Below are 25,494 nucleotides of genomic sequence, written 5' to 3' on the forward strand. Positions count from 1 at the left end.
TGGTTGCGGAGTGGCCAAGTGCAGGCTGTGAAGATATTTGGGTCTATCTTTAGTTTCTTAGGCCAGGGGGATAAGGGATAGTGGTATTACAATTCCCAGGGGGCTAGGTGCTGAATAGAGAGGTAGGAAAGAGCTGAGGGTAGGGGGATGGGAGTACAACCATGGTAGTAAGATTCAGAGTAACCATTGAGAAAATGGTAACCCACATGGCATTGAGGGAAAAGATAGGAACCTCGTGCAATAATCTGGTCGAAGGGGAAAGCAAAGCCATGACTTGCATCTATTGTTTGAGGGTTTAAGAAGCTGGTATAATTGCAGGCATCCTACTAGGCTCTGGAAGGGCCTGCGGGCTTGGCTCTAGATGTAGCGGCATGATCAGAATATGAGCCATAGCAAGGGGTATGGCTTTTATATTATTATTGTTAGGTCTGCTTGGTTATATTCTGACCTCTTGGACTCCTATATATAGAAAGGAGGTTTTGTCATTTGAATCATCCAAGAATTGTTCATTTATGTAATGTAAAGGACGTTTCCCCCTTAAAGAGGTTGAATTATAAGGTGTTGATCTATCTTTTCTATCTTTTTGTGAGCTGGTTTCATAACATTTGGTATCAGAGCTTTGGATTCTAGGGTTTCGCTGCTCCAAACAGGTCATCGTGGAATTTCCGCTATAACTTTTTTCCTGCAAGGTTTCAGAATCTAAAAATAAAACAAATTTGAGATTAAATCGTGCCGAACCTCAGATCTGAATTTCATATTTTGTCTCATTATATTTTTGGAGATATGATCTGAGTAAGTTATGGTTTTTGCAAGCTCTAGAATTTCATCTAAAATAGATTATCGTGGAATTTTCTCTATAACTCTTTCGCTATGAAGTTCTAGAAGCTAAAAAAAAACCCATTTGAGAAGAAATTGATCTGAACCTTGGCTCCGAATGTCAGATCCTGTCTCACTATATTTTAGGAGATATAATCTAAGGAAGTTAGGGTTTTTGCAGACCCCGAATTACATTCCAAATAGGTCACCTTAGGAAACTCGTCATAACTTTCGCTCTAAGAATCAGATTGAATTTTCATAAGAAGTTATAGAAAGAAGACAACCTATAGCTTTTTTTGGTATCATATTCAGAACCTAAGGTTGAAATAATAACTCGCAGCATGTCATACAAGTTCGCTCTATTGAATCATTCTATACTCAGGCCATCGTGTGATATTTGGTATAACTCTTCATTGGAGAATCCAATCTTGATTAGACTTGCGGGGTTAGAAAGATTACTCAGAGGGTTACCGCAAGAAGAAATTTCAGACCTGGAAAATCCAAAATTAAAGAGATAAATCAGATTCAATATAGAGCTCCTACAAAGTGAAAAACGGTGTGTAGTATTTTTAAAATTTTTTCATAAGCTTGGTTTGAAAAATTAGTTTGAAGCAATTCAAAGAGCATAGTGAAGCATTATTATCGGTAATTGATGCCGCGAAGAAGGAAAATGGAAACACCTAGTAAGAATCGTGAAAGCTCTAGCATGACTCATGAATAAGATGAAGAAATGCAACATGACATATCAAAATTACGAGACCAAGTGAAACAAATTTCACTCACACAAAAAGTAGCAGAAAATAAGATGGATGGTTTAAAGAAATACATAGAAGCCAATATGGATGGTTTAAAGAAAGGCATAGAAGCTAAGATGAATGACGTGGAAGCTAATATGGACGGTGTGTGTTAGTGTCAGTCTTTGCAACCTTCCTCCAGTGATTAAACATGGTCTTACAAAGTGATTTTAAGGTGTCAAGGTCGAATTTTGTCATTTCAGTGAGTCTTCAAGCAAAATTTGGTCACTAGCTATTAGGTCTAGGGTTTGTTTTCACCCCCTTCAAAGTTGTCCAAATGTCAGTCCATGTCACCATTCAGTTGAGTGTACCATCATTCAGAGGGTTTTAATCATCATGTCAGGTTCCAATGGGTCATTTTACACCTTGTTCATGCTTCAGTTGTCCTAGATAAGGTTCATTTCCCTCTCTTAGGGTTTTGAAGGTAATTTCTCTTGGATGGTCAAATCATTAGCAACACTTGTATCCTGATGTTCATACACCTTCCCCTATCCTTAATGTACCTTATTAAACACTTCCCATCACTGATATCCCTAAAATTCATCATTTTCGCACAAACCCTAGTTTCTTGCTACAACTTGACAATTTTCTAGGCTAGGCCTGTGTTTTTCCCTTTTGGACCCCTTCCCCTCACTCAATCTTTGAAATTTCACTTTCCCCTACTTCCTAACATCCTTCCCTATTTCCCAAAATTTTCTCAAGAATTTAGGAGCCCCTTATCCCCTTCATTGCACTTCATTTCGAGAAATCCCCTGTTCCACACATCGGGATAGGTTTTACTCCAATGATGTTTTTGAGAAAGAAAATATGAATTTGGGAAAACTGAGAGAGGTTTTTGTCTAAAACATGTGAAGGAAGAAAAACCCCCTTCACATTTTACACAGGTGTCGTGGTTTTAGATAAATGTCAAAACTACAGTAGCCTCAGGAGAATTGATGCACCTCTAAAGTGACCTTGGGAAAATCAATATTTCTCCTAGCTTGGTTGGCCAAATGACTTGCTTGACAAGTCAAATGATAACTCGACACAAGGAGATTTCCAATGAGCTATCATGAGCTCAATTTTTGGTTGAGGAAGACTTTCAAAAGTTGACTGCAACAACACTCTGCCTTGAGGTAGCCTCATTTTGCACATTTTGACCAGTCTTGGGAGATTTGATTTTTAACAGGGAAAATGAACTCCAAATTGAAAAATTCAAATTGTGTTGGAAATTAGACTCAATAATATTTCCAACGAGCTATCCCATGCCCAATTTGGACACCAGGAAGGCCTCCAAAACGTGTCTGCAAAAAGGTGCTACGCATTCATCCGGCGCTACTCATTGGGCAGTGATTTGCAGTGTAATTTTATAACTAGCGCTACGCATTGGGTAGTGATTTGTAGTGTAATTTTATAACTGGCACTATGCATTGGGGTAGTGCGACACATAGGTCTAAAAAGGCCTGAAATCCATTCAAATCTTCCTCCAGAGCTCCAAAATTGCAAATTCTTCATTCCCCAAGTAAGTTAACACCTCCATATTGCCAATGTATGAGTTTCCATTAGTGTTTATGGTGTTTCAATAGGTTAAAAAAAAATCCCTAGTTCCTTGCAAAGTTGTGTTGAGAAAATTTCCTAGGGTTTGCAAAATTGCAATTTTGCTGTTGTATTCCCATTTTCATTTTTCTCTCACTACACTTCACTCATATCACTTTCCCTCTCCCCTTTCATTCACACTCACCTATCCCCTTATCCCTAAAACTAGAAACCCTAATACCTAATCCCACTATTCCCAAACCCTAGTCAAATATCCCTAAACCCTAATTGCTATCCCAAAGCCTAAATACTATTCCCTAAACCCTTTCATTCCCCAAAAACCTACAGCTAACATCAAATCCTCCCCTCATCAATCCCACTCATCCATGGAGCTCAAAAACATATGAGAAAACCGGCAAGTTGCCAAAAGGAGGAAAGTCAAGTTCACATCAATTGAACAAGAAATCATTGCTGATCATGAATCTTGGCTTGAGAGGGCAAATATCCACTTGGAAAAGATGCTAGAGAAGGCCAACAGAGAGAAAACTATGTTGAGGCACATGGCCCATCATTACTTGATGAGAAACAAGGTGTGCAAAGCAAGAATCAAGATTTTGAAGGCCAAGTTGAAGAAGGCATCAAGGAGGCGAAAAGAGAAAGATAGAATTCAGATCTTGGCTGAGGCTTCCTTAGCCCAACAAAACACTTGATGAAGGACACTCAGCTCAAATTTCAAGAAATTTGGGACACTTTTTACAATTTTGAAATTTTTGGCTTAAAAAACAGGTTTTACTGGCTGATGCATCGTGCCCCCTAGCGCGTGCTTTTCATGGGGACCTCCTTTTGAGGAAAAATCAGCTTTTTTGGATTTTGCATGGAAAAATATGCATGCCCACAAATGGCCAAGAAATTTTGACAGGTTTTGAGCTTCCAAAAAGGTCAAAAACACCCCAAAAATGACCTTTCTACCCCTTTTTGGACACACAGGAAGCAGTGTTGGGAGAACTCAGTTTTGGAGGGGAAAATGGAGGCTAAATTCAAAAATTTCACTTGTTCTAGAAAGTAGACAGGTAGAAATTTCCAACAAGCCCACTTGGAGTAAATTTGGACACCGATAAGGCCTCCAAAATCAGATGCAAAAAGGCGCTACACATAGGGAAATCAGCACAGTGCATAGGAGGAAATTTGCTCATTTTTGGCCAAAAACTTTGTTTTTTGCCTAGATTCTTCATAGTTTGACTTTTCTCCTTCTAATTGTCAAACTGATGATGTATTTTAATGTGACATGATGGATTTTGATGTAATTATGCTAAATTTTCACTCATAGAGGTAGATTCATCCATGAAAAGGTAGTTTGCAACTGAATGAATCAGTTCTCTAGTTTTTAGAGGCAAGCTGTTCCACTACCTACTTTTTAGTTCTCAGTTTAGACTTTGTTGGAACAACTCCTCAACTTGTGAGCTTGAACCCTAGAGGCTAGGATTAGTTGTTGGTTGCCCATATCTTGTAATCTTTTAGTCATTAGCATGGTTAGACTTTTGCGAAAGCTTGGAGCTTCATTGTACACTCATTTCAGTAGTTTGGCAAAGGAATAGACCAGGGTTTGAAGCACTTTATGGGATTCTTGTGGCATCTTGATTTGGTATTGTGTTTCCTTCTGTAATTTCAATTTTATATGTGTTTTATGTATGCCATTATCTCTGTTTATTTCATATTAGCTAAATCAAATGAGGATAAAGTTAGAATGCACTGAAAGTGCAATGCTCTACCTAGGGTTTGTTTAGTTATCTATGTTTTCAACTGTTTGAAGAAGATCCCTGAGTTTTTCATGCCCTTTCCAACTCCTCACCTGTCTAAAATCTCTCCATCTCACTCAATTTGAAGTACCAAACCACTTGCCTACCTTGCCCCATAGAGATCTCTGTAAAACTGAGCCTCATTCCCCGGACCCAAATCTGCGTTTCACATTTGAGCAAACAAAACATCATCAAATTCAATCAAACACCTCTGTATACATACCTAGCCTAAAATTAGTCATTACATCAGTCATCTCAAGCGTCATTGGTCATCTTTTCCCAGATTGACAAGGAGAGAGCCCTCTCCTGACCTGGTAGGGCTAGCTACCAGGCTAGATATAAAATAATTAGAAATCTAAATATTTTTATAAAATATCATCAACCTTTTTACAATTCACATATTAAGGACTAGTATGATTCGCCAAGGTTTCTAAACATTAAGATAAACTCACATCCTTAAAAATTTCCCTGGGGCTTATCCATTATCTACGAGTGCTACAATCCTTTGTCTCATGCAAAGAGAAACTTATAAGAAGCACACATTTTTCCTTGCATGAGAAAAAGGATTGTAGCATTTGTGGAGAATGGATAAGACCCCATCAATTATCTTCACATCATTCAATTATTTTGAATAGAAACTAAAAATTCTCTTTCTACTTGTTGTCACTGCGACAAAAGGTCGTCCAAAATATTACCTAAATAACACACTCCTTCTTAGCAAGCCTAGCAGTTAAAGTCTATCACATATATGAAATCTTCTGCACATGCACAACTTCCGTATATGCACACAAATTTTTTATATTAGCATATACGGAAGTTGTAAATATACAAAAGATATGCATATATACGAAAGTTGAACGGTTTCCATATCTGCACATTATGGAGGTTGTGTGTAGACAATAGATGTGCATACATAAAACATGCACATATACAAAATCTATGCTTATAAGGAAGCTGTGTTGATACAAAACTTGTGCATATACAAAATTCACACAACTTTTTTATATGCACATTTATATATCACATATATTTCGTATATGAGCAACTTTTGTGCATATAAGGAAGTTGTACATATACATAATATATTCCCATATAAGGAAGTTTCACATATACATAAACTACACATATATAGAAAATATGCATATCTTCCATATATGTGCAACTTCTGCATATGTATATATCTATTTTATAGGTGCAACTTCAGTATATGCACATATATGATGTATATGTGCAACTTCCATATATGCACATATCTTCCATATATGAGAAACTTTGGTATATACACATATATAGAAGCTACACATATAAAAAAATTGTGTGCAACTTCCATAATGTGCATATACGACAGTCTTCGGATATGCACAAATTCTGTATATGCACAATTTCTGTATATGTGCATATTTTCCATATATGTGCATCTTTGGAAGTTTCGCATATATGGTAGATTCAAATATACAGAAGATGTTCATATATGGAAGTTGTACTTATGTATCTAGAATATAGAACAGTCTACAAATATGCACAATTTCCATATATGCACATATCTTCTGTATATGCGTAGCTTTTGTATATGCACATATTTTATTTATATGACCAACTTGCATATATTTGTTTCTTCCGTATACGTGCATATCCTTCATATATGTGCATATTTGGAAGTTGCACAGATACAGAGGATATGCGCATATACAAAAGTTGTGCATATACAAAATAACTTCATATATGGAAGTCGCACAACTTATACATATGTACATATTCTATATCACATATATTTTGTATACATGTAACTTCTATATATGTGGATATCTTTCATATATGTACAATTTTTATATATGTTCATACGCGAGACTTCCACATGTATGGAAGATATGCACATATATAGAAGTTGCGTATATATGGAGCTTATGTATATACATATATGGAAGTTGTGTAGCTTTTGTATATGCACATATACGGTAGATGCACATATACAAAAGTTTTACATAAATGAAATATATACATATAGATAATTTATGTGACACTTCAACCATTGTATATGTGCATATCCGCTTGTGGATATACGGAAGATTTGTGCATATACATAATATATATATATATGGAGACTAAGCCTATATAGAAGTTGAAGTTCTTCACAACTTTCGTATATGTGCATATCTTATGTATATGATAATATCTTCAGTATATGTGCAACTTCCTTATATGTACATATATGGAAGCTTTGCATATATAGAAACAATGTGAAACTTTCAAAATAAGCATATACGATAGCCTCCATATATGCACAACTTTTGTATATGCACATATCTTTTGTATATGTGCATATTTTCCTTATATATACATTCTTTGTACATGCATTTACCGTATATTTGAAACTCGCATATATACACATATATGGAAGATATTTGCATATATGGATGATATACACGGATACGAAAGATACATATATTCAGAAAACATGCGCATATACGGATGATATACGCATATATGAAAGTTACGTATATTCAGAAAACATGTGCATATACAAAGATGTGCATATGCTGAAGTCGCACAACTTCTATATATGTGCATATTGTGTATTGCATATTTTACATATATGAGCATATCTTCGGTAATGTATATACGAAAGTTGCGTACATACAAAAGATATGCACGTATACAAAAGTTGTCTATATATGGAGGTTGAAGTTATGCACATGTATATGCGTATATAGAATATACGTGCATATATAGAAGTTATGTGAATAAATGGAAGTTATGTATATAAAGAAGTTGCACATATATAGAAGATATGTGGGTACAGGGAATTTGTGCATATACAGAATTTGCACATATATTTGGAAGATATGTGCATATATAAAAATTGTGTATATATAGGAGATTTAATTGTACATCGTGTATGAAATTAGCTTAATCATGTATCCTTATTTACTCTTTGAGCATTGAGTCGCCTTAAGTGTTAGGGTGTTACTGAGATTATACGGTATGAGAGGCCTATCCAAACTTTTCCTTTGTGGCTCTTAACATAGAAGGAATGCATTCCATGTGATACATGTAGATGGAGCTTCCTACATATTAAACATGTGGACCTCAAGTTTACATCATGACATTAATTAAGAGTCCTTTTTTATACATGTTTGTTAAGGGAACAAAAAAAGCTTACTTGGTCATTGGTCATGGTCATCAAGTTGTAATCCAATTCCAAATTGGAGTGATTATCTCACTCTACATATAAGAACGAAGTGTGAATTTTATATACAAAGAGAGAATTTCATGTACAAATTTCATCATGTAACTTGCAGGAATTGAACCTAGGTGGAGAGGATCTTGATCATTCCTTCTCCCAACCACTCAGCCTAAACTTAATTGACGACTGTGTATATACTACATATAATAAAATAAATTAGAAATGATCTATATATATATATATATATATATATATATATATATATACAGAGAGAGAGAGAGAGAGAGAGAGAGAGAGAGAGAGAGAGAGAGAGAGAGAGAGAGAGAGAGATTTTCAAAATTTTCAATCTAAAAGAGGTTTACATATTAGATTCGTTCTTAAGATGGATCTTAGATTAAAAAGTTTGGTTAATATTGGATCTACAATTAAAATCTAACGTTATATATGTAGGCACTATTCAGACCTTGAGACCCTCATACCTAAGGTTAATATCGAGGAAAGTTGTGTGTTATCATTCTTGAATCCACTTCCTTAACCATGCCTAAGCATATAATATTGAATTTTTTTTCATATGAATTAGGAGAGCCAAGGCCTTAGGTTACTCAAGAACATGTGATTTGGGAAAGGAAATGGGACCAAGCTCACAAGACCTTTTCGGGAAAAAAGTAATTGTAAAAATAATTATTTTTAACTATAGAAATTCATGGAATCTCTGAAAGTACATTCATCCCTAATAGTAACAAGTTGGCCTAAAGGAGGGAATTCATCCCTAACAATAACAAGTTGGCCTAAAGGAGGGAATTCATCCCTAAAAATAACAAGTTGGCCTAAAGGAGGGAATTCGACCCCTTGGAAAGGCTATAAAAATTGCAGTTTGACCCCATTTAAACACTCACTCTACAAGTTCGATCTATAAATAAATAAAATCAATTTATAGTTGTAAAGGTGGAAAAGGAGGGCGAAGGTCTAAAAGAAAGAAGAATCTAAGGAGGAAGGAGAAATCTATGTTTTGGGCTATGTCTCTCTCACATGTATGAATTTATAGGGTTTCTCTTGTCACAGAATGAGTTCAAAGTTGTAGATCCAAATTGCAAGAGGATGAAATGTAGTATCTTCTAGCTGAAAGGAAGAATACCCTACCTTGATTGTGTTAACCTTGGAACAAAAGGAACAAGAAACGTCAAAATAAGAGGATATACACCAGGAACAAACCTTAGAAAAAGAAGAAATGAATCCGACAATATCTTGTAATGCATTGGCTAGAATTACCACTCCTCAAACTATTAAGATAGAAGGGCATATCAAGAAGAAAAAGGTAATAGTGTTGATTGATTTGGGAAGTACCCATAATTTTATTCATTGTAAGATAGCCAAGGAATTGAATTTCTTCCCATATCCAGCACCAGAGTATCAAGTGATGGTTGCAGCTGGAGGAACCATAAATTTCTCATGAAAGTGCCATAATATCAAGCTATCCAGGGGAGAATATGTATTGAATAGCATAATGCTTTCCATTCCAATGGGTGGTGTTGATGTTGTACTAGGAGTCCAATGGCTACAATCCTTGGGTACAATAGCTTTTAATTTTCAAGAACTTTTCATGAAATTATCTTCAAAAGGAAAGGAAGTTGAATTAAGGGGTATCTCAAGGAAACTAGGAAAGATAATCAGCTCTAACGGAATGACAAAACTTCTAAAGAATAAACAACGAGGCATAATTGCACAATTATTTTCACTAGAGGTTCCCACATCGAAATCATCCATTTCTCCAGATCTCCAAAATGTCTTGGACAATAATTCCAAGGTATTTGAGACTCCCAAAGGCCTCCCACCTATTCATGATCATGATCATGCTATTAATTTGTTTCCACGAAGACTTCCTCCAAACATCATGCCTTATAGATATCCTTATGTCCAAAAGAGTGAAATTGAACGCATGGCTACAAAAATGCTAGAGGCCAGTATAATTAAACCTAGTCAAAGTTCTTTCTTTGATCTAGTAGTATTGGTTCACATGAAGGATAGACCAAGGTGCATGTGTCTAGATTACAGGGAACTCAACAAGCTTATTATTAAAGATAAATTTCCCATTCTTTTCATTGATGAATTATTCGATGAATTACATGGATCGATTTACTTCACCAAGTTGGATCTTCCTTCAGGGTATCATAAAATCAGAATGAATATTGAATACATTCCAAAAACAACATTTAGAACTCATGAGGGTCATTATGAATTTTTGGTCATGCCTTTTGGCTTTACTAATGCACCTTCTACATTTCAAGGTTTGATGAATTCCATTTTGAAAGCCTTACTTAGAAAATTTGTGTTGTTATTTTTTGATGATATATTAATCTACAACAAGTCTTAGAAGGATCATGTCCAACATGTTGACATGGTGCTCAAACTATTGGAGGAGAAACAATTATATGCTAAAATCTCCAAATGTTTCTTTGGAGTACAAGAGGTGGAATATGTGGGTCATATTGTATCTCATGAAGGTGTTAAGGTAGACCCTAGGAAAATTAAAACTATTAATGAATGGAAAATCCCCACATCCATAAAGCATCTATGAGAATTTCTCGAGTTGACAGGGTATTTTCCCAAGTTTGTTAAGAATTATGGGAGAATAGCAGCACCTCTAACAACATTATTGAAGAAAGATGCATTTTCGTGGACTCTAGAAGCAACAAAGGCCTTTCAAGATCTTAAAGAGGCAATGTGCCAAGCACTAGTCTTAGATACATCGGACTTAACAAAAAGCTTTATTGTGGAATGTGTTGCCTCAGGAAATGGAATTGGTGTTGTTTTAATGAAAGAAGATAGACCCATTTCTTTCAAAAGTCGTCTAATCAAAGGAAAGTATTTACACAAAGCTATTTATGAGAAGGAAATGTTGGCAATACTATATGCACTTAAGAAATGGAAACCCTACCTAATGGGAAGACACTCCAAGGTAAAAAAGTATCATGATAGTCTTAAATACTTTTTAGAACAAAGATTATCTTCAGAAGAGAAACAAAAATGGGTCACAAATATTTTGGGTTATGACTTTGAAATCATCTACAAAAAAGGGAAGCAAAATGTTGTGGCAGATGCACTCTCAAGAAAGGATGAGGATGTGGAAGCATTTCTTTGCGCAATCTCTATTATCCAACCAGATTGGATAAATGAAGCAAGGGATCAATGGAAGAAAGATGAGGAAGTGTGTGCACTCATTCAAAAGATACAATAAGATCCCAATACATCTAATACATTTAGCTGGAAAAATGATTCGTTATGGTACAAGGATTGTTTATACCTATGTAAGAATTCCCAACTCAAACAAAGGATTCTTATGGAATTGCACACCTCTCCCTTAGGAGGGCACTCAGGATTTCTAAAAACCTATCACAGGGTTAAGAAGGAATTTTTTGGGATGGCCTTAAATTGGATATTCAAATGTTTGTGGTGGAATGTTTGGTTTTCCAACAAAATAAAGTTGAAACAATTAAGACCACAGGACTATTACAACCTTTATCCATTCCAAGCCAATGTTGGGAGGAGGTTTCAGTGGATTTTATCACAGGTTTACCCAAGTCCAAAGGAAAGAGTGTTATCATGGTAGTAATTGACAGACTTACCAAGTATGCACACCTTTTTGCATTATCTCATCCATTTAAAGTGAGTACAATTTCTACTACATTTATGGAAACAATTCAAAAGCTACATGGAACCCAAAGATTATTATAAGTTACAAAGATCCCATTCTCACTGGAAATTTTTGGACATAATTATTTTCTTGTCTTGGTACTTAGTTAGATCATAGCTGATATTATCATCCTCAATCTGATGGGCAAATTGAGATAGTAAACAAATGTTTGGAAGGATATCTTTGTTGCTTTGTATATGATAAACAAACACAATGGGTCAAATGGTTGCCTCTGGCTAAATGGTGGTATAACACTTTCTTCCATACTACAGCAAAAATGACTCCATTTATGGAACTTTATGGATATCATCCACCATCCATCACATCATATTTAAGAGAAAATTCTAAGGTTCAAGTAGTGGAAGATCACATCAAGCATCAGCAACAAGTTCTCCAACTCTTAAAGGATAACCTCACCTTGGCGGCGAATAGAATGAAACAGCAGGCAGATCAACATCGTAGTGAAAGAAGTTTTGATGTAGGTGATGGGTTTTTTCTACGGCTACAAGCATATAAACAAATGTCCCTCAAGCAAGCTAAGAAGGATAATAAATTATCACCAAAGTATTATGGTCCGTACAAGGTGTTACAAAAGATAGGTACTATGGCATACAAATTGGAGCTTCATGTAGCTTCCTGAGTGCACCCATTTTTCCATGTTTCATGGTTAAAGAAGGTTATAAGTGACAAACTTCCAGTTCAAACAATATTTCCAGAACTTGATGAGGAAGGAAAAATCATATTGCAACCTGAAAAAGTCAAAGAAACAAGAACTCAACAGCTATGAAATCGATGAATTTTAGAGTATCTCATCAAGTGGAAGAACTTATACGTTGAAGATTCCACATGGGAGGATGAGAATTTTATACAAAAGCATCCATAACTACTCAAGCATTGAGGAAAACACTTTTTTGAGGTAGAGGGGCATGTTGGGTCCCTATAATACTAGTGATCCCCACCCCCCATTACTGTTGTCATTGTATGCCTTATTGTAATTTTTTCCCCTATTATCCCCATATTGTTATTATTGTGCCCCATAGAATCTCTCTATTGTTATTTTTGTGCCTTTATATTATTATTGTTAGGTCGGCTTGGTTATATTGTGACCCCTTCGACTCCTATATATAGAAAAGAGGTTTCGTCATTTGAATCATCCAAGAATTGTTCATTTGTGTAATGTAAAGGAGGTTTCCCCCTCAAATAGGCTGAATTATAAGGCATTGATCTATCTTTTATATCATTTTGTGAGCTGGTTTCATAACATTTGGTATCAGAGCTTTGGATTCTAGGGTTTCGCTGCTCCAAAGAGGTCATCCTGGAATTTTTTCTATAAAATTTGTTTTGCGACGTTTCAGAAGATAAAAAAAACCCATTTGAGACTAAATCGTGCTGAACCTTGGGTCCAAATTTTAGATTTTTTCTCGCTATATTTTCGGAGATATGATCTAACGAAGTTAGCGTTTTTGCAAGCTCCACAATTTCATCTCAAATAGGTCATTGTGGAATTTTCTCTATAACTCTTTCGATACGAAGTTTTAGAAGCTAAAAAAAACATTTGAGAAGAAATCGTTTTGAACCTTGGCTCTGAATTTCAGATCCTGTCTCGCTATATTTTTGGAGATATAATCTGAGGAAGTTAGGGTTTTTGCAGACCCCCGAATTACTTTCTAGACAAGTCACCTTGGGAAAATCATCATAACTTTCGCTTTGAGCATCAAATTGAATTTTTGTAAGAAGTTATAGAAAGAGGATGGACTGTAGTTTTTTTTGTATCATTTTCAAAACCTAAGGTTAAAACAGTGACCTGCGGCATGTCATACAAGTTCGCTGTACTGAACTAGTCTATACTCAAGTCATCGTGGGAGATTTGGCATAACTCTTCATTGGAGAATCCAATCTTGATCAGACTTGCAGGGTTAGAAATATTCCTTAGAGGGTTATTGCAAGAAGAAATTTCAAATCGAGGAGATCCAAAATTACAGAGATACATCAGATTCAATATCGAGCTCCTACAATGTGAAAAAAATGTGTAGTTTTTTTTTAATTTTTGCATAAGCTTTGTTTGAAAACTTAGTTTGAAGGAATTCAAAGAGCATAGTGAAGAATTATTATCGGTAATTGATACCCTGAAGAAAGAAAATGGAAACACCTAGTAAGCATCCTGAAAGCTCTAGCATGGCTCATGAAGAAGAGGAAGAAATGCAACATGATATATCAAAATTATGAGACCAAGTGCAACAAATTTTAATCGTACAAAAGGTAACATAAAATAAGATGGATGCTTTAAAGAAAGATGTAGAAGCTAATATGGATGGTTTAAAGAAAGGCGTAGAAGCTAAGATGAATGACGTCGAAGCTAAGATGGACGGTGTGGAAGTTAAGATGGATGGCATGGAAGCTAAGATGGATGGCATGGAAGCTAAGGTGGATGGTGTGGAAGCTAAGATGGATGATTTAAAGAAAGACATGGAAGATTTGAAGACAAATTTGAAGACATATTTGACAAAGTTTCTTCAAGAAATACTTACTAATGGCGAAAAGGTAGTAAAGGAAACTCATGATGAGAACAAAATAAATGTTAATCATGATTTCATAGAATCTAACATTGGATCGAAAAACCACCATGTTCCAAAGATCGATATGAGGAAGTTTGGTGGCAAGTATCCCAGAACATGGATACTACAGATGGAGTAATTTTTTGATCTCTGTAATGTGCAAAACACACAAAAGGTGTGCATTGCAACTTTATATATAGAACCAAATCAGTTTGTATGGTATCGATGATTTTTATCTTGTAAGCAAATTGTCACTTGGGATATTTTTATGGATGAAATGATAGCACATTATGAGGATACAAAAAGCAACACTTTTTTAATCCAATTGATAAATCTCAAACAAAAGGGTTCAATGATGGAGCACATTAAGGACTTCCAAAAATTGAATATACAGATAAAAGATATTCCAGAGGAGCATAGGATTGATGTGTTCATAGGGACTTTAAAAGGTAACATCCAACATGAGGTTCGCCTTTGGGAACAGATTCTTTGGAGAAGGCATTCAGGTTGGCAAGAAAAATGGAAAACAAATTATGGAAACAAGAAAGCCTACCACTCACAATCATAAAGATGGAAGTGTTGCTGCCCCTAACCATCCACAACCTACAAGGTTGACACCACAATAATTGGAAGAAAAAAGAGCAAAAGGGCTTTGTTACAGTTGTGATAGAAAATACACTAAAGGTCATAAGTGTGCTAAGAAGAAATTATTTTACATAGATTGTGAAGAGGAAGAAGAAAATGAATGAGAAACGTCAAAATAAGAGGATATACACAAGGAACAAACGCTAGAAAAAGAGGAAATGAATCCGACCATATCTTGTAATGCATTTGCTGGAATTACCGCTCCTCGAACTATCAATATAGAAGGGCATATCAAAAAGAAAAAGGTAATAGTGTTGACTGATTCAGGAGACACATAATTTTATTCATTGTAAGATAGCCAAGGAATTGAATTGCTTCCTATATCCAGCAAGAGAGTATCAAGTGATGGTTGCAAGTGGAGGAACCATAAATTGTGCAAGAAAGTGCCATAATATCAATCTATCCATGGGAGAATATGTATTGAATAGCCTAATTCTTTCCATTCCAATGGGTGTTGCTGATGTTGTACTAGGAGTCCAATGGCTACAATCCTTCTGTACTTTTAGCTTTTAATTTTCAAGAACTTTTCATGAAATTCTCTTCGGAAGGAAAGGAAGTTTTTGTTGCTTGCATCATAGTGAAAACAAGAAAGATAATCACCTCTAATGGAATGAAAAACCTTATAAAAAAATAACAATGGGGAGTAATTGCACAATTATGTTCGTTAGAGGTTCCCACATCGAAATCATCTATTTCTCCAGATCTCCAAAATGTCTTGGACAATCATTCCAAGGTATTTGAGACTCCCAAAGGTCCCACCTATTTGTGATCATGATCATGTTATTCATTTGATTCCAGGAAGTGTTCCTTCAAACATCAAGCCTGACAAATATCCCTATGTGAAAAAGAGTGAAATTGAATATATGGTTGCAGAAATGTTAGAGGCTGGTATAATTCAACTTGTTTAGCCTAACAAACTATATCTTCCAACCTAAAAAACTTTTATTTTTTGGTTAAAGGTTTGATATTGCAAAATACATTAAGATATGAATTTCTATACAACAATGAAGTAGCATTATTTTCTTTTATTTTACTAATTAAACTTTATCTTTGGAATGGTTTGATATCAAATTTTAAAAGTGCAAAAATATCTCCTACCTTTTATTGATATAATATATAATGAAAAACAACATATTTTCAATAAAAAATTAAATAATAAAATATAATAGTAAAAACTATCTCGCTTAAATTATTATTTAAAATTTTAATAAAATAATTATAATTATTTTATATAAATTACATTATATTTATATCATATTAGTATTATAAATTATTTTATATAGTTAACCTTTAAAAAAAAATCTATTAAAAAATCAACCAAATAACTTAACTTTTATTATTTCTTTTTCCATATTCCAAATTAAATATCTATACTTGAAAGTGTTATTTTCAATATTCTAAAATCAAAGTATTTGGTTAAGATTTTTTATACAATCTCAATCATGTCACGTGATTAATTAAAATGTGATGTTTTTTTTGGTAACTCAGCCCACATGACACATAACTACCTATAAATCTTTAGGGGACTTAAATTATTATTTATTTTTTTTATAAAAAAATTGTAAATATATAGTTAACACTTTTTTCTACTATCAACAGCCTACCTATACGTAACTAATAGTAAACCTTTATGGGGCTACAATATGTCCTCCCTCCTCCCCGTAGCCCGAGTCACAATAAGGGATGCCTTTTGAATTTGAACTATTTCACATTTCTCTAATTAACCAATTGAACTGCAGGTGGGGACTAAAATGAAATGGTTTTATAAAAAAAAAGAAAAGAAAAAAAGAAAAGAAGTTATTTGATTAATGTTTAGAGAAAAAAAAAAGTGCTTCTTTGTATTATTTAAAAATATGTATTTTTATATTTTATTGTCTATAAAGTCTATTAACCCATAATCATTAATTAAAAGGTATTACAAACTCTATGATCATTATTATCCATTATGAAAGATATTGATAAACAATTTAATCAGTACTTTTAATTCTAAAAAAAATATTACAAACTCCATTATTAGTTTCAGTTATGTAATGTATTGCAAGACAATTTGGTCATTTGATAAAAAAAGAGGGGCCATTAAGATGAAATTTAATTATGATATAAATAAATAAATATTTATAGATAATGAAATTTAATATTACTAACAATAAATGAATAATTTTATTTTATTTTGAATAATACTATGATGAACATGTATGTTATATTACAGCATTTTGGTTGTTATTAAGGCCCAGTGTGTAAATGCATCTGAATAAATAAATATTTCTAGATAATAAAATTTAATATTAATAACAATAAATGAATAATTTTATCTTATAATACCATGATGAACATGTATGTTATATAGCAATTTTTTGGTTTTTATTGAGGCCCAGCGTGTAAATGCATCTGAGTGTTGGTGACAACATAATCATCTTCGCAGCGTAGCCCATAAAGATATATATATCCTAATAAAAATAAGATCTATAAAGCACATTAGTATATAGAAGCAAATGAGAATTATATATATATATATATATATATATATATATATATATATATATATATATGAATTATATATATCGATATATATTATAATTTAAAATTAAAAACTAATTCACTCAAATTAATTTCTAATTTTTAAAAAAAATTATTTTATACTCATGTCATTATATTTATATCATATTATTATTTTATAATAATATCATATTATTATAAAGGTAAAGATAAAAAAATTGAAAATAATGATTTATTTATGTATAATTATATTTTTTATAAATGAAAACAATAATTCACCTAGCAACTAATTAAAATAATAATAATTATTATTTTTTAGTATTCCAAAATAAATATCAATATTTAAGAAGTGTTGTTTTCAATATTCTAAAATCTAGTTTTTTCTCTAACATTTTTTTCGTTGATCTCAATCATGCCCTGTGACTAATTGAAATGTTGATCTCAATCATGCCATGTGACTAATTGAAATGTGATGGTTTGTATTCAAAGAAACATACTACTAGTTGGCTAATATCTAGAGTAAAAAAAAAGTGTTTGTTTATGAGAATGTAAAGAGAAATCTATTTTGATATCAAAATGTAAATTATAGCTATAAATTAGCTTTATATATTTTCATTTTAAAATGAAATAATATTATTTTGAAGGAATTTTATTCACTATAAATTATGTAAACCTGTGATCATTACTTTCAATTATCAAAGATTTTCCAAATTTGATGACCATCACTATTAATATTTAGAGTTAAAAAAAATAAATTTTCTTTGTCAAAAAAGTAATTAAAAAACCTTATTTTGATATCAAAATGTAAATTATTTTTATTAATTAGTTTTGTACATTTTAATTTGGAAATGCAAAAAAAAAAATTATTTTGAAAAAAAATTATTGCCTTTTATAAGGTATATTAACTAGTAATCATTATTTTTAATTATAAAAGTATATTACAAGCTCCATGATCGTTATTTTATATCAAAGGTATTGCAAATCCGTGATCATTATTTTTAGTTATGAAAGATATTGCAAAAAAATTTGGCTATTTAATCTATGATGATTACTTGATGATTATGGGGTTGCTGCTTCCTTTGACGAAGCAAAAGTATATCTTGTTGATCTCGAACCAACAATTGATCCTATTGATGCTAACATTTGACTACTAGTATCAGTGCCATATTAGTTAAAAGAAAACTACTAGTATTAGTGCCATATTAGTTAAAAGAAAAAATAGAGGAAACCCAAGTTGTTTCATAGAAGGAATTTTATTGGCTATAAAGTCTATTAACCCATAATCATCAATGTAGAGAAGAAGAATGATGACTCTTCTAGCTAATGTAATTCCAACACAGTCAGTTTCTCTGAAACATGCCTCTAACTTGTCAATATAAATGCCAAAATGGGTAGGGAATAGAGAACATCCTTACTTATCTCATATATTACAAGTAATCTCCTCCAACCGACCATCAATGTTGCTAAAATTATTAAAAACACTCTTATACAACCTTTTGAAGAGGTTGTCAACTCAAATGGACCCTATAAGTCTTCATATATATTCCAAAGGACAATATAAGTCTTCCTATATATTCCAAAGGACAATTCCAGGCACCATTTCAAATGCTTTCTTATAGTCGACAATTGAACACCAAGTATTTTCTATATTACTATGTCATTCCTCTCCGATGCCCTTAATCTATAACTACAAGGTCCATAGTGGGATGCTGGCTTGTAAAACATGGTCATGATTTATTTCTTTTTTCTTGACATTCTAATATTAATATTAATATATATATATATATATATATATATATATATATATATATATATATATATATATATATTTGTGAAATTTTTATAGATCTCGCTTGGCTCAAATAAGGTGTATCATAATGGTCTTGTAGGTAATGGGTTTGTTTTCTCTTTTCTTTTAAAAACATTATCAATAAAGCTTTAAGATATGAATTTATATACAACAACGAAGTAGCTTTATTTTCTTGTATTTTACTACTTAAAATTTATCTTTGTAATGGTTTGATATCCAATTTTAAAAATGTAAAAATATCTCCTACCTTTTATTTATATAATGTATAATGAAAAGAAACTTATTTTTATTTTCATTATTTATATAGTTTATTTTCATAAAAATTTAAATAATAAAATATAAAATTACAATAGTAAAAACTATCTCACTTAAATTATTATTTAATTTTTTTATAAAATAATTATAATTATTTTATATTAACTACATTATATTTATATCATATTATTATTATAAATTATTCTATATATAATTAACTTTTAAAATAAAAATATTAATTTTTCTATTAAAAAATCAACCAAATAACATAATTTTCATTATTTCTTTTTCCATGTTCCAAATTAAATATCGATACTTAAAAGCGTTATTTTCAATATTCTAAAATTAATGTATTTGGTTAAGAGTTTTTTATACGATCTCAATCATGTCATGTGATTAATTAAAATGTGTTGTTTTTTTGGTAACTCAACCCACGTGACACATAACTACCACCAGTAATTATAGTTATTTGGTTAACACTTTTTTCTACGATTAACAGCCCACCTGACTCGTAACTAATAATAAACCTTTATTGGATATTTAATTATTTTTTCTTACCACAATGAAAGCTTGCCCCCCTTTGATTTTCATTTTTGGGAATTTGCTCTCGGAAACAGATATAGGGTTTGAGTTAGAGTTTGAAGCTGGTGACTATGGTGTGTCATAGAGGAGGGATTTATTCTCCCTCCTACAATCACATAGCAGCGAATAGAAACAAGGAATCTGATTTGCATCACTTCAAGGAACCAATAGAGGGGATCACTGAGGACACTAACTCAGGAAAAATCAAATCTCACGAACAAAGAGCAAATCATGAGGAAGATAGTAGGAGGAAGAGGAAAGAGGGAAATAGTCAAAAGGCTGCACCTTTGAGGGCGACATGGGGCTGCAAACCCAAGTCAACCGTCATTGCCTGGGTCGTTTTAAGTGATCCAGTGCTATAGGTGCACAGATATCACATGGCAAAACATGCGATCATATGAAAATTTATGGGTACTTGGCTGACGGAGAAGGCCTTACATGCATGGATAAGGTACAACTGGAAACCGAAAGGAGAAATAAACATTCACCTTGGATCCAAGGGTTTCTTCATGGTGGTGTTCACGAGCTTAGAAGATAAAGACAGAGTGTTCGAGGGAGGACCCTATTTTTACGTTGCTGCAAGACTGTACATGCAACCATGGGTGATGAACTTTGTCCCAGAAAAAGAAATTTTCACTTCAGTACCGGTATGGATAAGACTTTACTCCCTTCCTTTAGATTAATTGTTGCCGGAGTCTCTAAAGGCTATTGGTAATAAACTAGGGAATTTTATAAAGATATCAGATGCGACATTAAGAGGAAAATACACTTCCTTCGCCTGGATCTGTGTTGAAATGGACCTATCTGGGGCACTCCCAGATGAGATCATTTTAGAAGTTTATGATGAGGAATGGGTGCAGGCGGTGGACTATGAGCATGTCCCATGTAGGTGCCACAAGTGCCATGAACATGGGCACGTATACCAAGAATACCCATTAAACAAATTGGAAAGCGACAAGAAAACCACCACAAGCAAAGATCCCGAGGGTTTCACTAACATGGGGGCTAAGGGGAAAGGAGGAAAGCGACACCAAAATAAAGCCAACGAGGACGGACAATGGAGCCACAATAGTTTCAAAATCCTAGAAGAAGAAATGGGAAACAATGGGGAAAACCAGAAATCGAAGACCAAGACCAATGAGAAGGATAGGGATACTAGCATGGAGGACATACCAGAGAACAACCAGCAATAGGATGATCTACCAAGCATGGTGGAGCTCAGCAGGGACCATGAGATGAAGCCAAGTGAGGCGGGAACAGAGGATCATGAACTACAGGAGATTCTTGAGAAGGAAAACTTGGATCTAGAAACGTTTTTGGAGCAAGGTATTACCAAAGTAGTTGACTCCCTGCCAAAAGAGGAGTTTGATAGGGTTCAACAACTCTTCCTATGGAGATCCCAATTGAAAAGCTCTGGAGTCAAAAGAAACCATGAAATCCAAGAAAATAGAGGGATGAAGACAATGGAGGAAATACCGGGGCACTCTTCGAAGAACCTAGGTAGGAAAAGAAGATGGAAAAGACAGAATAAGCTACTAATAGAATGTGGAAAACTCATGATCAACTCAGGTAAGATGAAATATCTAACTAGTTACTCTTTTAAAAATATTTCTTAATGAAGTTTACAACTTGGAATATTAGGGGCCTAGGAAGTAAAAGGAAACAAAGAAATCTCAGTAGTAGAATAAAAGAAGGAAAACCAGACATGGTTTTCATTTAGGAAACAAAATGCTCGATGGATAAAATCAGAGAAATACATAGAAAATGGTTGAGTAGGTATGAGTATCTAGAGGTTAAGGCAAATAACTCAGCAGGAGGGATTCTCACGCTCTAGGATCCTCAAAAACTCGGAATCCTGGACGCGGAATTGTCCAGGAACTATTTTTCATTGGCAATATAACCTGTGGGTGATAAGGAGAGTTACATGATTACAAATGTCTATGGTCCTCAAAAAATAGAAGACAAACTCAAGTTTCTCGCTTCCCTTAAGGAACTAATAAAGAGATATCCCAATATTTCCTGGCTTCTAGTAGGGGATTTCAATATGATAAAATCGCTTACATAGAAAAAACGGGGCACCAGAACACTACACAGAGACTCCACTGCCTTCCAGAACTTCATAAATAATATGAGATTAGTGGATGCTAAAACAATAAATGATACCTTCACCTAGAACAACAAGATAGGAGGGGCTTCTCAAGTTGCCTCTAAACTAGACAGATTCATGATCTCAGAGCACCTATTTCTCACAGGCCTTGACATGTCAGCTTTAATCCTTCCTTTTGGAGGCTTAGACCACTAGCCAGTCTAGCTTGAAGCCACTTTTATGGGCACACCGAGGAACAAACCTTTCAGGTTTGAAAATTTCTGGCTTTCTCACCCTGACTTCACCAGCAATATTGATAAATGGTGGATGGAAGAGTTTCCCCTTCAAGGCACCAAAATTTTCATGCTACAACAAAGACTTAAACACATTAAAGTCAGACTCAAATATTGGAACAAAAATTAGTTTGGTAACATTTTCGAAGCCAAAAAAGAAGTTGAATAGAAACTTCAGGGGATTAATCAACTTATGATCACAGATGGCTTTAACGAGGAAATGAAATCTTAGGAAAATGTTCTTCAGAAGGAATGGGATGACAGATGCAGGCAAGAGGAGATTTTTTGGAGACAGAAATCGAGAGTACAGTGGATTAAAGAATGGGAAAGAAACACAAAGTTTTTTCACAATTCAACTTTGAGTCACAGGTCACACAACAAAATTCTAAAAGTCAAAGACTCTCAAGGGAAAGAGCTTGTAACCCACAAAGAAATGGAATCTGTCCTAGTACAACACTTCCTTAGCATTACAAAGCAGCCTCTCTTAGACAGGTCACAGTTCATTAGTAAATTCACAACATACATTCCCAAGCTTGTCACAAGGGAAGACAATCATAATATCAATAGGCCAGTATCTGAAGATGAGGTCAGTGAAGTTATCAACGAGATGAAAAATGGGAAAGTACCTGGCCTGGATGGTCTCAATGTGGACTTATTCAAAGCATGCTAGAAAATAGTTAAACAAGACATCCTTGAGGTGGTGGAAGATTCAAGAAGATCCAAATTGGTCCTGAAGGCTCCCAATGCCTCTTTCATAGTTTTTATTCCAAAGCAAAAGAAAGCCATCACACCGGATATATTCAGACCCATAGCTTTATGTAATGTGGTGTACAAGATAATCTCAAAAGTGATTGCTAACAAACTCAAGCCCCTTCTTCCAGCTCTCATCTGAGAGGAACAAACTGCTTATGTGGAAGGGAGACAGATTCTCAACAATATCATACAAGCTCATGAGATGGTACACTCTCTGAAAAGAAACAAGCAAGCTGGAATGATCATACAACTTGACCTAGCGAAAGCTTATGACAAGCTAAGCTGGTCTTACATCAGGGTAGTGTTGAAAGCTTATGGTTTTGACCACAATTGGATCAGATGGGTTATGGCCCTTGCATCCATGGCTAGTTTCTCAATCCTGCTTAATGGCCCACCCTCAAGAACCTTCATGCCCTCTAGGGGACTAAAGCAAAGAGAACTGCTCTCCCCCTTCCTCTTTGTGCTCATGATGGAAGGGCTAAGCAGAGTGATAAAAATGGCAAGTGTTAAGGGAAGAATCAAGGGTTTGAAACTCACCACAGATGGAGCGACCTCAACTCACCAAAAATTTGTGGACAACACTATGTTGCAGGGAATTCCCATAGTCAAGGAAGCAAAAGCTTTTAAACAAATCTTGAATGACTTTGCTATGGCCATTGGTACAGAGGTAAGCCTTGACAAATCAAAAGTTTTATTTTTTAAGACTGACATTGCTATTCAAAGAAATCTTACCAGAATTCTAGGGTTCTAAAGGGATCAATTACCCTCTAAGTACCTGTTGGGTTGTGTTATATTCTTTCCACGACTAACCTATATTAGATATCATTTTGGGATTCAACTGCGTTAAGTAAGTCATTGACGTATGACCATTTCCATGAGAGGTAGTCGTAACTGACTAATTTCTCATGATTTTTTGAATAGTTCACTTAGCACTCATTGCATCGGGTGATGCTCACAGGGGTGAAGAAGTGGGATTGAAACTAGTGAAATGAATCACATAGCATCAATCATCACTTCCGGGGCTTGCACCTGGTAACCACGACTTCCCAGGAGGTCACCCATCCCAGAACTCCTCTGGCTCAAGCGCGCTTAACTGTGGAGTTTTCCCCACAATCAAGCCCACTTAGCTTGCTACCCCATTTGCAAAACCTTAGCAAGCCCCGGAAGTGATGATTGATGCTATGTGATTCATTTCACTAGTTTCAATCCCACTTCTTCACCCCTGTGAGCATCACCCGATGCAATGAGTGCTAAGTGAACTATTCAAAAAATCATGAGAAATTAGTCAGTTACGACTACCTCTCATGGAAATGGTCATACGTGAATGACTTACTTAATGCAGTTGAATCCCAAAATGATATCTAATATAATGCACTGCGTAAACCCCCATACTTAACCTATATTAGGTTGGGCGAACCTAGCTATGGTTTTTCGGTCCATGGTTTTGGATGCGATGGTTTTCGGTCCATGGTATTGGATGCTTCGGCGTGTATAAATATGTATTGTAACATTGAAAGGAATATAATAAAAAATGAAGCTGGTAGTCTCGGTTTTGGGATCTAGGGGAAAATCCCTGTGTATATGTGTTTTATGTGTTATGCTCTTGCATTGTTTATTTTCTGTGCTTTAGAATTCGTATGCAGGTAATTTCTGTACAGGGTTAAAACCTACATTTGGTATCAGAGCTGTTTTGGCTTCAAGGGGATGCCTTTGTTGCTGAGGGGTTTCGCTCGGGCCTGTGGTAGACCCTGTTTAGTGGGAGATCTGTGAGATCGATTCTGGTGGTGAAAGAAGATGGCGAGCAAAGGAAAGATAGAGATTGATAAGTTCAATGGTCAGAGTTTTGAGTTATGGAAACTCAAGATGGAGGATCTGTTGGTGGATAAAGATCAGTGGATCGTGGTAGATCCAGGTGCTAAACCAACGGGAGTGACCGATGAAGAATGGAAGAAGTTGGATCGGAAGCAAAGAGCACAATACGATTGTGTGTCTCAGATTCAGTATTGATGAATGTATCAGGGGAAGCTACGGCGAAGGCTTTGTGGGACAAGTTAGGGACTTTGTACCAATCTAAGTCTCTGGTGAATAAACTGTTCCTGCGGAAAAAGCTGTATAACCTGAGGATGAAAGATGGAGACTCGGTGATAGAGCATCTGAACACATTTAATACTGTGGTAAGTTAGTTAGCGTCTGTTGATATTAAAATTTCAGATGAAGATAAGT

This window comes from Pinus tabuliformis, chromosome 2_1 (genome assembly GCF_031772625.1).
Source record: "Pinus tabuliformis cultivar Carrire ecotype Pingquan chromosome 2_1, CPIR1, whole genome shotgun sequence".
Lineage (NCBI taxonomy): Eukaryota > Viridiplantae > Streptophyta > Pinopsida > Pinales > Pinaceae > Pinus > Pinus tabuliformis.